This window comes from Megalobrama amblycephala, linkage group LG4, assembly GCF_018812025.1.
Source record: "Megalobrama amblycephala isolate DHTTF-2021 linkage group LG4, ASM1881202v1, whole genome shotgun sequence".
Taxonomy (NCBI): Eukaryota; Metazoa; Chordata; class Actinopteri; order Cypriniformes; family Xenocyprididae; genus Megalobrama; species Megalobrama amblycephala.
This window is the reverse complement of record NC_063047.1, coordinates 18651013-18664228: the sequence shown is the minus strand read 5'-3', so window position 1 is coordinate 18664228 and position 13216 is coordinate 18651013. Positions and strand designations below refer to the sequence as shown.

At 34.9% G+C, this 13216-nt stretch overlaps 1 long non-coding RNA gene across 1 annotated transcript; it reads left to right on the top strand.

Moving 5' to 3' along the window:
• Positions 1–7569: 7569 nt before the first annotated feature.
• On the top strand, positions 7570–12855 carry LOC125266090. Its single transcript, XR_007184429.1, has 4 exons — positions 7570–8939; positions 9636–9716; positions 11732–11768; positions 11967–12855. It is a non-coding gene; the product is annotated as an uncharacterized LOC125266090 (long non-coding RNA).
• The last annotated feature ends 361 nt before the right edge of the window (positions 12856–13216 follow it).

Here is a 13216-nt window from a genome sequence, read left to right as displayed (position 1 = left end):
CCTTCTGCTTGGTCTAGTATTTTACTTCAAAATAGATGTGAGGCTTTCACCTTTAAAAATTATATATAGTACCTTATTTTATTGAGCTTATACTATAATAATCTTTGAAGTACCTTGGAATACAATGTAAATATGCAGATGCAATGGTAAATGAATAGCGGACTCCTAACATGTACATGAACTTGCTGATTTCATGTGGTCACATGTTTGTTTAATATTTTTCACAATATTTAGTCCCTTTTTTTCCCTGGTTAATTTCAAAGGTGATGCGAAGATTTTTAAAAAAAGCAAATATTGTATGTACAGTATATATCTCGCAATTCTGCCATTATAACAATTGCGACTTTTAATCTCACATTCTTAATAAAGTCAGAATTGCATTATAAACTCGCAATTCTGACTTTTTTCGTGCAATTTTCTCAGAATTGTGAGTTTATATCTTGCAATTCTGACTTTTTAACATGCAATTGCGACTTTATATCACAATTCTGAGAAAAAAAGTCAGAATTGTGAGATATAAACTCGCAATTGGGTGAAAAATGTCAGAATTGTGAGATAAAAAGTCGCAATTACCTTTTTTTTTTTTTTTTTTCAGTGGCGGAAACAAGCTTCCATAGATTTAAGATACATTCTCATGAAAAAAGTCCTAAAAAAATTCAAATAAAAAATTGTTTTACCTCTCAGACAAATTTAACTTCAAGGATGTTTAAATATTTTGTAAACAAGACAAAGATAATGATTAAGATATGCAGGAATTAGAATTAATTTTTTGAATTTGAAATTTGATGGTGCTTTTTGTACTAGTAAAGTCACTGAACAGAGAAAGAACCAACATGAGGTCTGAGCATTACATTCCCTTCCTTAACTTATATGCCCTCTCCTATGCTTAGAAATAACATTTATAAGAGGTACATGGAAACATGTTCAGGAAATACACAGTGATATGCAGACAAATACTGGAAAAGGTAATGACTGGAAAGCGGTTGACTCTGTTGTGTTCAAGTAACACACAAGTGTGATTCCCTGAATGTGCACCAGAGGTCAGAATTGCTCTAGTGTGCACTGCAGTACTGCAGCAGTTAATATGGGAGTTATGGCGAGGCTCCACTGCTACATTTTTCTTTAAGAGCAGTTTTGCTCCCATTTGAAAAAAAAAAAAAAAAAAAAATAGGAGCACCTTCTGATCGATGACGGAAATGAACTTTTCTATTACAGGTCCAAAATCCCCCCCAATTGAATTCTAGGCTTTTTTCTCCTTTGTAAGGACAACCATATTAAATGCATCACCTTGTAATGTCAAATTCTTAAATAATACAATTAAATCAGTATCATAATGCACTGCAGAGGTGGCATTTAGGTATATTTACACTACAGTAGGGCTGCCCCCGACTAAACTACTAGTCGACTTTTTCTAGTCGACTAGTAGTCCTTCATTTAAGCCATTATTCGACTAATCACACGTTCATATTAATTTAATTACTTAAATATACTGGGGAGAGGAATATATGCCTCACACTCCAGAGCACACATAAAGATTGCCTCAAAGCACTGGCAAAAGTAATGATTATGAATGTGTCAGAGAAAATAGCAAGTTTTGGGGTACGTTCACATATCGCTTTTAAAAATTTGTGGAAAGTGCTTTCTCCTCCTTTCCACAAGCGAGTGCGCTCCTGTGGCGTCTGACGTTACTATGTAACTTGAAATGCACACTCCATGATGACAAGGAAGTATCAGCAAAGGATTAACTGATAAATTAATGATTAATTGATAAATTGTTTAATTGATTTCGGAGCACATTCTGAAAAGTTGAGATGTTTTCATCACGCTTAGGCATATAAACAGCTGGAAAAAATGAGCGCGCCACACCGTGTGCGTGTCGCGATAGCGTCACTTCTATAGACCCCTTAATCGCCTACGTCACTGTGACGTCACCGCTCTAGCTGGAGGCAAAACATAAATAAGAACTCATAGCGGGCGCGCTAAAAGTTTGAGGTTTTGACTTTAAAATGTCGTCTTGTTGTGTTTTTGGCTGCCAGAATAGAAGGAACAGTACTTTTGGTTCAAAACTAAAGTTTTACCAGATCCCGGCAGACATTCCTTCACAGAAATCAAGAAGACAGTTGTGGTTGAATGCAATACGGCATACAGACTGGACGGAGACGATCATAAATAATGCTCGTGTTTACAGTGCACACTTCATATCAGGTAAAATAATCGATGCATATGTAATGGTGTGTTGGTTTTATCTAGTACAAATCAGCAGGTTTCTGTTTTAGGTGAAAAGTCGCCAACTTTCAGCGCACTAGCTAGCTTAAATGTTAAACAAACATACAGCGATAGATGTGTGTGCCATCCTTTGAAAGGTCTCTTAAAATAATCCACATTGCTAGCCATAATCATAGTTAGCCCAGCGTTAGGTTACATTAGACAATAAGCCTTGACAAAATTCCCCGAACCACCCGAAAGTAATTAATATGTTGTCTAGGAAATATCCAAAACTTAAGTTAATTTACAAAAATAGCTGTCACGGTCCCGCAGAGTCAGTGACTGTACATATTCGGACAGTTCTGAACCTTCTTCTGCATCTTCTGCACGCTTGCTGCGTGCCTACATTTGAAATAACGAACTTGCACGCGCAAAAGACGCGATATGTGAATGGCCCCTTAAATAGCCTAAATTTATTATATTATAAAGTAACATTTTAATTGTTAATTAATAAACTAGTGTTTTCTGAGTCAGTGTCGGCTGCAAAGATGCAGTTGACGATGCTGACTCTCATCTCTGCAGTAACGAGAGCGCGAGTAACGCTGTAGAGAGAAATGCATCTTTCATATGGATTACATAATCAGAGAGTATTTGTTTTAGATTGGAATTAGTTTGTTTAAAAGTAGACATTTCAAGCTTTCTATTGATACACTTCTCATGTCTGTGAGGAAAGTAGCCTATATGCTGAGTAGGTTCATTTTTGTGACGCGCTGCTGTTCGGGGAGACCGAGACGGCAGAAAGAACATCCTGTTTGTTTTCTTTATTTTACAAAAGCACAAAGTTTTGTGGTTATTGTGAGTGTATACAAATAAAAGTAGACCCTTTACAGTTTGGAATGATGTATTACTCTTAAATGACACCAGCCCCTCCATGTCGTGCAGTAAAACGCTGCCTTTAGCTGCCACACTTCGCACGAACACTCGGATATATAATAGCGCACATTTATCTAGGTTAAGCAAGTTAGAGCGATTTACCATGTAAAGTTGCTATTACTTACATGTTTCAAGTGATAAGCTATATTTGAGGTTGATGGATGATCACCACAAGGACCTGCTGTCCTGATGATCTGTCCCTCATGGACTTTACTTCCTGTGGATTTTTTTTTTCTGCCGACTAATAAAATCTTGGTCGACTAACGTTTAGTCGACTGTTAGGGGGCAGCCTTAATTTACACAGACTGTCTAATACAGCTCAGAGGTGCAATTGCAATTGCATAATGTTATGAAATTAATGTTTTCAATATAAAATTTTGAATACAGGAATGTGAAATGATCAAAATCAATTTAATTTATACTTTAATTTGGCTGTAAGTCACAGTCTTTGTCATTGAATCATTCATTTAGTTGGTTCGTTCAAAGCGGAATGCTGCTGTGTTTTGGATTTGTTTGGAAGAGCGAAAACAGACAATATTGTGTCTAAAATGATATTCTTGATATTAAGTAAAAGTAACTTTATATCATCTTGTTTATTAAACTGTCAATATCACATTAGCGATTGTGCTGATATTCGGGAAAAAAATCTCGTTCATGTGAGATTGCTTAACTTTATTATATTATAAATATTAAACGGGCTCTTTTTACCCACATATCTCAAATTTTGGAGGCACCTTGTAAACCTAAATAGGCTACACAATAACATAATGTTCAATGTCCAGTCTTGAGCGTGGACATCTTGAACATGAACTTTTTCGTGCTTGCTCTGTTGACTGAAGGCATGAAAAGTAGCCAATCACAGTGTGAAACGTAACTGTTAGATGCATTTTGGGAGTTGTAGTTTTAATATTGTTTTCACGGTCGCCCGCAGTTATTTTCAGTCTCATTTGTTCGCACTATAGAACCCTGTTGATGTTTGCCAAGACTATTACTATAATCACATAAAACTTGGGGTTAGTAATTTGAACAAACCTGTGACAAAGTATTAGGGTTGTCAAAAAGTACTGAAATTTTTTTTAAAAAATTGCCGATACCATCATTTCCCCCTAGCATTTAGAGCACTGTTGAGCTATTTACAACATGTTTTTGAAGTGTTGATTATGTAGCCAATCACAGAAATATCTTTTGAGCATGTGAACACAATGGCCAATCAGAGGTGTTTAAGAAACCACTCAACATCACTCAAAATGCTAGGGGGAAATGCTGGTATTGTCACATTTTTAAAATTTCAGTACTGATTTGGCACCGAAGTCGGTACTTTTGACAACACTAGTAAACATTAAACTTGGACCCTAGAAGCCGCATTATGGTGGTGAGTTTAGTTAATGAATATGGTTTTGCCAGTATTTATATAATTTTTTCTATTTTCTCAGGAGCCAGAATTTTCCAACATGGTATTATTTTCCTTCTCTCTTTTCTTTGCTTTCTTCTGCCCCTTGAACTTCTCACTTGTGATGGAAGGGTGGCGGAATTCAATTTCATGCAGTAAAAATTAAGACAAAGAGGCCGGAGTTTGTCTTGTCATTTTTACGGAGGCACAGATTTAGATAAAGAGGGAGGAAAAACAACACTGACGTATTGATCAAAGCCTGTCGGCCTCTTGTTCAGGAAATTGATTGTGAGGAATAGAAAGCTCTGGGAGATGACGGATGAAGGAGTAGAAGCTCTTGGCATGGGCAGCGTCTGCCTGCTTTCAGTGCCAATATCTTCATAAAGGCTTGAGCAACTGAACCTGTTGCAACTACTGCTAGTGACTTTAAGAAACTCCTTGTGGATGAATCTCATGAGTATTTCACCACACCGTTAAAAGCTAAGAAATTGTATTTTTTTTGCATAGAAAATATGGATATTTTAGAATCTTTAGGATATTTTCTTGCATTGTGATGTTATTTTCACTGTAACACATCCAGATATTTTACATGGAGTTTACTTCATTATGATGTATAAATATTTTTAATTATTTATTGAAATTTCATTAGACTGAGAGTTGGTTTTGCATTTTTTATTTCACAATTTCACAATGCAAAATAAAAAAAAATGGTTCTTAAATATAGTCTTGCAATCGTTCTTCAGAAGGTGAGCATGCTGTAATTAAATTCATAAAGTTGAGGTCTGCTGAATGCACATGTGTCTAAAGGAGGAGGGATTTCATAGTTTGTGTGTCTCTATATGTTTGTGTGTTTGTTTTCTTAGACTTCGGTTCCCTTTGTTCTTTGTGTCAGAACACATTACCTGTTCCCTAACATGTGTTCACATCTATAACCATCACTAGGGGTGTGAAGTCACACACACACACACACACACACACACACACACACACACACACACACACACACACACACACACACACACACACACACACACACTCTCTCTCTCTCTCTCTTCTGCTGTACTGAAAATAGACTAGAACTCAAAAGGATGTGAGGGTGAACCTGTCATTGATTATGCCCAGGATATATTTGGTCATATATATATATATATATATATATATATATATATATATATATATATATATATATATATATACACACAATTGTGTCATTTCAGAAAAATTAAACACATTTTCTCACAAATTCTCATTACTTTCCTCATTACTATAATTTGTGTCATTTAAATTGGAACATATAGATAATTGTAGTATTTGTTGCATTGCCTTTAAATTATGCTTGTCTAAACTCTTTTGTAATACAGAATAACCATTAAGAGTTATGGGAATGACAAACTCAAAGGTAAGACACAGTGCTATTATAGATTTGTTTTTTTTTTTAGTTTCAATATTTATTAATATTTTGAATTAGCTTTTATTTTTATATTTGTAGTTTTCATGTTTAATTTTTAAATATTGCTATTGAGGTTTAATTTATTTTTATTTCAGTAATTTTGGTTTAGTTTTATTTTTTTTATTTTTTTTACTTCCAGTTAATCATTTTAGTACGGAAGAGGATTAGGGCCAAGCAATAATAAAAAAATAAAACCATCTCGAGATTAAAGTTGTTAAATTTCGGGAAAAAACGCGTTAAATTTCAAGAAAAACATTGAGATAAATTTTGAGAATAAACTCGTTAAATTACGAGAAAAAAACTCATTAAATTTCGAGAAAAAAAGTTGAGATAAAATGTTGAGAATAAAGTCATTAAATTACGAGAAAAACGTTGTTAGATTACGAGAAAAAAGTCGTTAGATTATGAGAACAAATTCGTTAAATTATGAGAAAACAAGTCGAGATAAAATGTTGAGAATAAAGTAGTTAAATTATGAGAACAAATTCGTAATTTAACGAATTTGTTCTCGTAATTTAACGACTTTTTTCACATAATTTAATGACTTTATTCTCAACATTTTATCTCGACTTTTTTTCTCGAAATTTAACGACATTTTTCTCATAATTTAACAAATTTGTTCTCGTAATTTAACGACTTTTTTCTCGTAATTTAATGACTTTATTCTCAACATTTTATCTCAACTTTTTTTCTCGAAATTTAACTAAATTTTTCTCATAATTTAACGAATTTGTTCTCGTAATTTAACGACTTTTTTCTCGTAATTTAATGACTTTATTCTCAACATTTTATCTTGACTTTTTTCTCGAAATTTAACGAGTTTTTTTCTCGTAATTTAACGAGTTTATTCTCAACATTTTATCTTGACTTTTTTCTTGAAATTTAACAAGTTTTTTCTTGTAATTTAACGAGTTTATTCTCAACATTTTCAACTTTTTTCTCGAAATTTAACAACTTTAATCTCGAGATGGTTTTATTTTTTTATTATTGCTTGGCCCTAATCCTCTTCCGTATTTTAGTGCTTCAGCTTAAACTTAATTAATTTTATTTCCAATTATGGCAACACTTCTAAATTTCATTTAGTTTAGGTTTTTAAACTAATATTTAGGTTTTTATTTTATTTCAGCATTATTTCAGTTAACAGAAATGCTATTTAGTTAAAATCCCCTTGTAATCAATAATTGTATCCCTTACAACTCTTTGATGACCAAAATGACATATTTAAACATATTTTCCTTCAAAACACTATAAACACTATATACGGTTCTATGAATATGCAAATTAGCCCCGCCTCCACTCACAAGCACCAGGTCAGAGATCCACTCGTTGATGATCACACGTAGATGTGATTGGTTACATGGTAGTTTGTGACATCAGAAACACCAGCGATTTCAAACCGCGTTTTTGAAATTGTCTTTAGATCACTGCAGTTTTAAAGAGAAAATACTCAGCAATGGTGTTGACTTATGAATTTGCACATGGTTTGTCTTAAAACATATTCAAACACCACATAGACATATAAACAACATTAAAACTTGATTTTCACCACAGGGGGACTTTAATACTTTTAGTTTAATGTAATAGTTTTAGTTTTAGTTAACTAGTCAAGTCACCTATAGCACTTTATACAATACAGATTGTTTCAAAGCAGCTTTACAGTGATAAACAGGAAAATAATGATTCAATTTAAATTCTACTGTAATGAAGCTCTATAAAGATAATAGCAAATAGTAAAAGACAATAGGCAAGGAACACAAACACATCAGTAACAGAAATGGAGAAAAAAAAATCAGGCCAGAACAATCCATTTACCCATGCTATGCCCCCATTTAAGCCACTACACTTTGAAAACAAAATTATACTTGCACTTTAGTGGTAAAATGTCATCTGAATAGAGCGAATTGAAGGTGAAATGCCGGCTCACATATGTGTCTAGTCATGCTTTCTTCTCATCCATCACATTTAGAGTCCAGATGTGACCTAGTGATACAGAGCCGTCGTACACACACTGAGATGATTGATTGGTCCACCTCTGTCCATGATAAAGGTGATATTTAGGATTCTTTTCTTTTCCCGAGGCAAAAGCATTCAATATGATTTATGGAAGGAAATAAAAGGCGCTTCTTTGACTATAAACTACATCATTATTTTGGCCATGAGAAACTGTCTATGGAATTATTGCTGTAGTTTGTGAGACCATTAAGAAGCTGAGAATGTTTTGAATAATAAGTCAGTGTGCTATGAAGTTCCCAGTATTTAATCATATCATATTATTTTGCGTTATCTTGCAGATTTGGCCACTGTACAGACAGTAAGTTGCCATTATTTTGCTAGTCCTGAAACAGGAAATGTTACATTACCTGTTTACTGCTGATGCCTTTCTGTGTTTTATTATATTAATCTCCCTCTGGGCTTCTAGACCAAAAAGTGTGCTCATTCGGATAAAAACGTATGGATTATCGTATATTTACTTTAAATATCTTTAGAGAGCAGTGTTTTCTTATTCTGTTTTTACCCAAAATAGGAGGATGTGAGCATTATGGAGCACTTAAAGGGTTAGTTCACCCAAAAATGAAAATTCTGTCATTTATTACTTATGCCGTTCCACACCCGTAAAACATTCTTAATTTGTGTTCCGAAGATTAATGAAGGTCTTACGGGTGTGGAACGGCATGAGGGTAAGTAATAAATGACATTATTTTCATTTTTGGGTTAACTAACCCTTTAAGTCTCACATGTAATGTCTGTTTCATTCATACTCAACGCCGGAGGGCGCCCTCGACAAGTGAGTCTCATGAGTAATAAGTTCCAGGAAATCCCTAATATGGACAAACAAAGGCTTCCAGCAATCCTGTAATAGATGAAAATAAGATGCAGACATTTTGACGGATTAAACATGAAGAGAATCAACACAGCATTGCGACAGTATATGAATTATCCGTGTTCTTCAAGCCATCTCAGGTATTTTCATAAGGATAATGTATATTTATAATACAATGCCAATTGACATAGGCTTTATCACTCTATATAATTTGGGATTTGCTATAGTATTGCTCTATGTGAGTATACTGTAAGTACGCATATAAAGTAATTGATAATTTTATCTGATAATTAGTTTATATATATTCTTCCATGCTGTTTTTGTAAAATCCCTTTGAATAACAAAAGCCAGTTTCTTAAAGGGATAGTTCACCTAAAAAATGAAAATTCTGTCATGCTTTTGTCATTTCAAACCTGTATTTGACTGACTTTCTTCTGCAGAACACAAAAAAATATTTAATTTTTTTTTTTTTTTGTCCATACAATACAAATCAGTCTTTTACAAGACAAATAAGTCAGTCTTTTACAACAATACAAATACAAGCAAGTCCTGTTTGATTAAATTCCACAAATTAGTATGAAGTTAACATTTTGAAAGATGGTTAAAAATATCTAAATAATATGATAAATAACTTCATGTTGACCTTCAAGTTTACATTTTCCAAGGTGGGTTATTCTGCAAAAATGTCATGAATCACTATGTTCACTGCAGTAGATGTGTGTTGTTTTAGCTGACGCAGCCGATGAGATCATATTGAAGGTTTTGAACTTTTGCTTGTCCTCTCAGGAGTGATGTACCCAAAAGAAGTCTCTCAAAATCACTGTTCTGTTCCTCAGACCGCTGAAGAGCCATAATCGCATGTGACGTAAATCAAGTCTTCTTGCCCGAGGCTCGTGTGTATCAGCTCAATGCAGCAGGTGAGAGTTCTTTACACAGAAATGAGGTTGTCTGAGTTACATCAGATAAGAGAGCGATAGAGGTAATACTTTCATCAGGAGAAAAGATGACAGGGATGCTTTGGCTTTCGGAGGTGCGGAAGAAAAAGAGTCAGGACAGAATAAAGGCATTGTACTTTATGATCCCTCAGATGGGCTGACAGAGACGAAAAGTCAGAAGTTCTTCACAGACGGTCTTATACATTCTGTAGTAAAAATAAACTTTAACCAAGGCATGTTGTGAGTCACACAAAGGGGCTTTAATAGGGGAAATGTAGTGATAACCAGTTTTTTTTTAATCTTTTTTTTTTTTTATTAAAAAGCAAAGAAAGCAAAGTTTCTCAGGGAACACAAAACATGGAAGAGAACACAAAAGCATTGCCGTATTATTTTTCCTCCCATCTCATTCCATCCCATCTCATTCCATTTTTTTCCATCACAGTGTCCCTTTCAGTCCAGCACTTCTGGGTTCTATGTCAGAACGCCGACTCAGTATTGGACGGCTCCTGTCTCAGTATCACACGCATGCGTCGTACTGCTCACATGTATAGCGTCGGTCAATACTGAGCCGGCGTTCTGACGTAGAACCCTTTAAGTATGATTGTTAAAGGATTAGTTCACTTTCAAATTAAAATTTCCTGATTATTTACTCATTTATTCTCCTTATAGTGGAGTTCAATGGAGCCCAAATGGTAGAAGGTCAAAATTACAGTTTCAGTGCAGCTTCAAAACGTTCTACACGATCCCAGACGAGGAATAAGTGTCTTATCTAGAGAAACCATCGCTCATTTTTTATTTTTTTTAAATTAAAAATTATATACTTTTAACCATAAATGCTCATCTTGAACTAGCTCTCTTCTTCTTCTTCTCTATTAGAATTCCGGCAGTGTAGGCACTGCTAAGTGTATTACTGCCCTCCACAGGTCAAAGTTTGAACTAATTGTTATATACTTGCACTAGCATATTGTATATGACAATTTAGTTCAAACTTTGACCTGTGGAGGGCAGTAATACACTTAGCAGCATCTACACTGAATAGAGAAGAAGAAGAAGAAAGCTAGTTCAAGATGAGCATTTATGGTTAAAACATAATTTTTTATTTTTTTTTTTAGAAAATGAGCAATGGTTTCTCTAGATAAGACCCTTACTTCTCATCTGGGATCGTGTAGAGCTCTTTGAAGCTGCACTGAAACTAATTTTGACCTTCAATTCAATTCACATTTATTTGTATAGTGCTTTTCACGATACATATCATTTCAAAGCAGCTTTACAGAGAATGCATGTCAACATTACAATTTAAAGAATGCACTTAGCAAATAATGTAAAAAAATTAGGCAATTAATTTACAATCACTGTTAGCAGTTTAACTGAAGGTAGAAGCAATGAGCTCCTGGAAAAATGAATTACATTAACAATAATTAGGATATAGAAATTGGGCAATGTGCATGTTGATCCAGATGATTGCGTCTTCTGAAGTCCTCGCAGGAGTTCAACCGTTTGGGCTCGATTGAAGTCCACTGTAAGGAGAATAATCCTGGAATGTTTTCATCAAAAACCTTAATTTCTTTTTGACTGAAGCAAGAAAGACATGGACATCTTGGATGAAATGGGGGTGAGTAAATTTATCAGGAAATTTTAATTTGAAACTGAACTAATCCTTTAAATAAAGCTCAGATGTTTTTAGACGTAAATGTACTCGTCCTTTTCTTATTTGTAGTGATCTTTTGGGATCTCAAAAAAATGGGGGCTCGTCCGGGATATTGTAGGGAAGGATTGACGTTAGTGATGACATAACTGATCTTGCAACTTTGCAATTGTGATAAGAATGAGGTGGTTGGATGGGAAGGTTTTCAATGAACTTAAAAGACTACAATGAGTCATACGGACCTCTTGTAGAATTCTCTTGTGGCCTTTTTTAGAGCTCAGAAGCATCTGTATTCATTCATTTTCATTGTATGAAATAAAGCACTGTAAATGTTCTGCCTTTTGTTCTGCAGGAGAAAGAAGCTCATACAACTTCGGAGTGACAAGAGGGTGAGTAAATGATGCCAGAATTTTCCCTTTGTATATAATCTGCCCTCACCTGGCCAAGACAGGAATTTCACCTTATAAACCTTATAAATATGCCACAGCTTTCTTCTTTTTACCTTTATGCAGCCCTTCATTTACCCTTCATCTATTCCACCTGCTCTACTGATTCCTGGTGGCTTTTTTCCTCCATGTTTTTCCCAGCACAACCACATGCTCCCATCTGATGACCCCTGATATCCTCCTGTCTGACCATCCTGAACCTCCGTCCCCCTCCTCTCTGCTCCTCCTCTTCATCATCTTCATCAGCAGCAGCAGCAGCCGTCTGCCGTGTCTCTCCCTGTCTCTCCCTGTCCCTCCTGTGCATCTCCGGCATCCTCTGGTTTAATTAAATGGCCAGGCACGCACACACACACACACACACACACACACATACACACACACTCACTCACTCACTTTCTCTCTCTCTCAAGTGCTGCTGATGATATACCCAGCCTTAAAGGGATAGTTCACCAAAAATTGCTGTTATTTTTCTGTGCATCACAAAAGGAGAAATTCTCAAGCAAACTCGTGCACTATATTCATAGTTTTTGTGACTGTTAAAAAAGTATGTTTCATATAGTATGAGTGTAATCCGGACGTGCTACATTCGTCATGTGACCTACAGCATTAATTGCATCACTTCACTGCCATTCACACATCCTTTCCTGTGGCCTCATGGGATAGTAAAGTGTCCACTTGATGCGCACTTCAGAATCTTGCCAGAAGTTGTAGGTCATGCGGGTACGTTTGCCTACCGTTTGTTTATTAAACACTGTGAATTCAGACATCTTTCTCTTTTCACGTACCGTTTTTCACCTACTATATAGTAGTGAAGTGTTATTTCGGATACAGTTTGATTTAAGAGCTGCTGCGGAGAGGAACATTTTTAGTCACTAGCAATAGCTTAAATTTAGTTCTATTCCTACAGTTTTGTTGTTCTTAATTAAACTAGAACTATCAAAAATAATTTTTGTTCATTGAAATAAAATGTTATTTTGAAAAACTTAAATTAAAATTTTAAATTAAATATAACATAAAGTTGAAGTACTAAAATTACTAAAACTAAAATGGAAAAAGCAAAAACTAATAAAATGACAAAAGCACCCCTTAGTGAAAAAAAAAAAAAAATACTAAAATGTATTTGAAATACATTTATTTTGTGCTACGTATACTACAAATACATTTACATATTTATATGCTAAATAAAATACCCTGCAATTGTACTTTTGGTATACTAAACTGGTATACTTAAAGTCTTCCAAAGTGGAACAACTAATTTTGTATTTAATGCACTTTAATTGTGTGTAACTAGTGCTGAGGTCCAACCAGTGGCGTAGCAAGTTAGCCCTCGGCCCGTATGCAAAAAATGTTCACGGGCCCCCCTCGGTTTCGCGGGGGGTGGAGGGGATGTG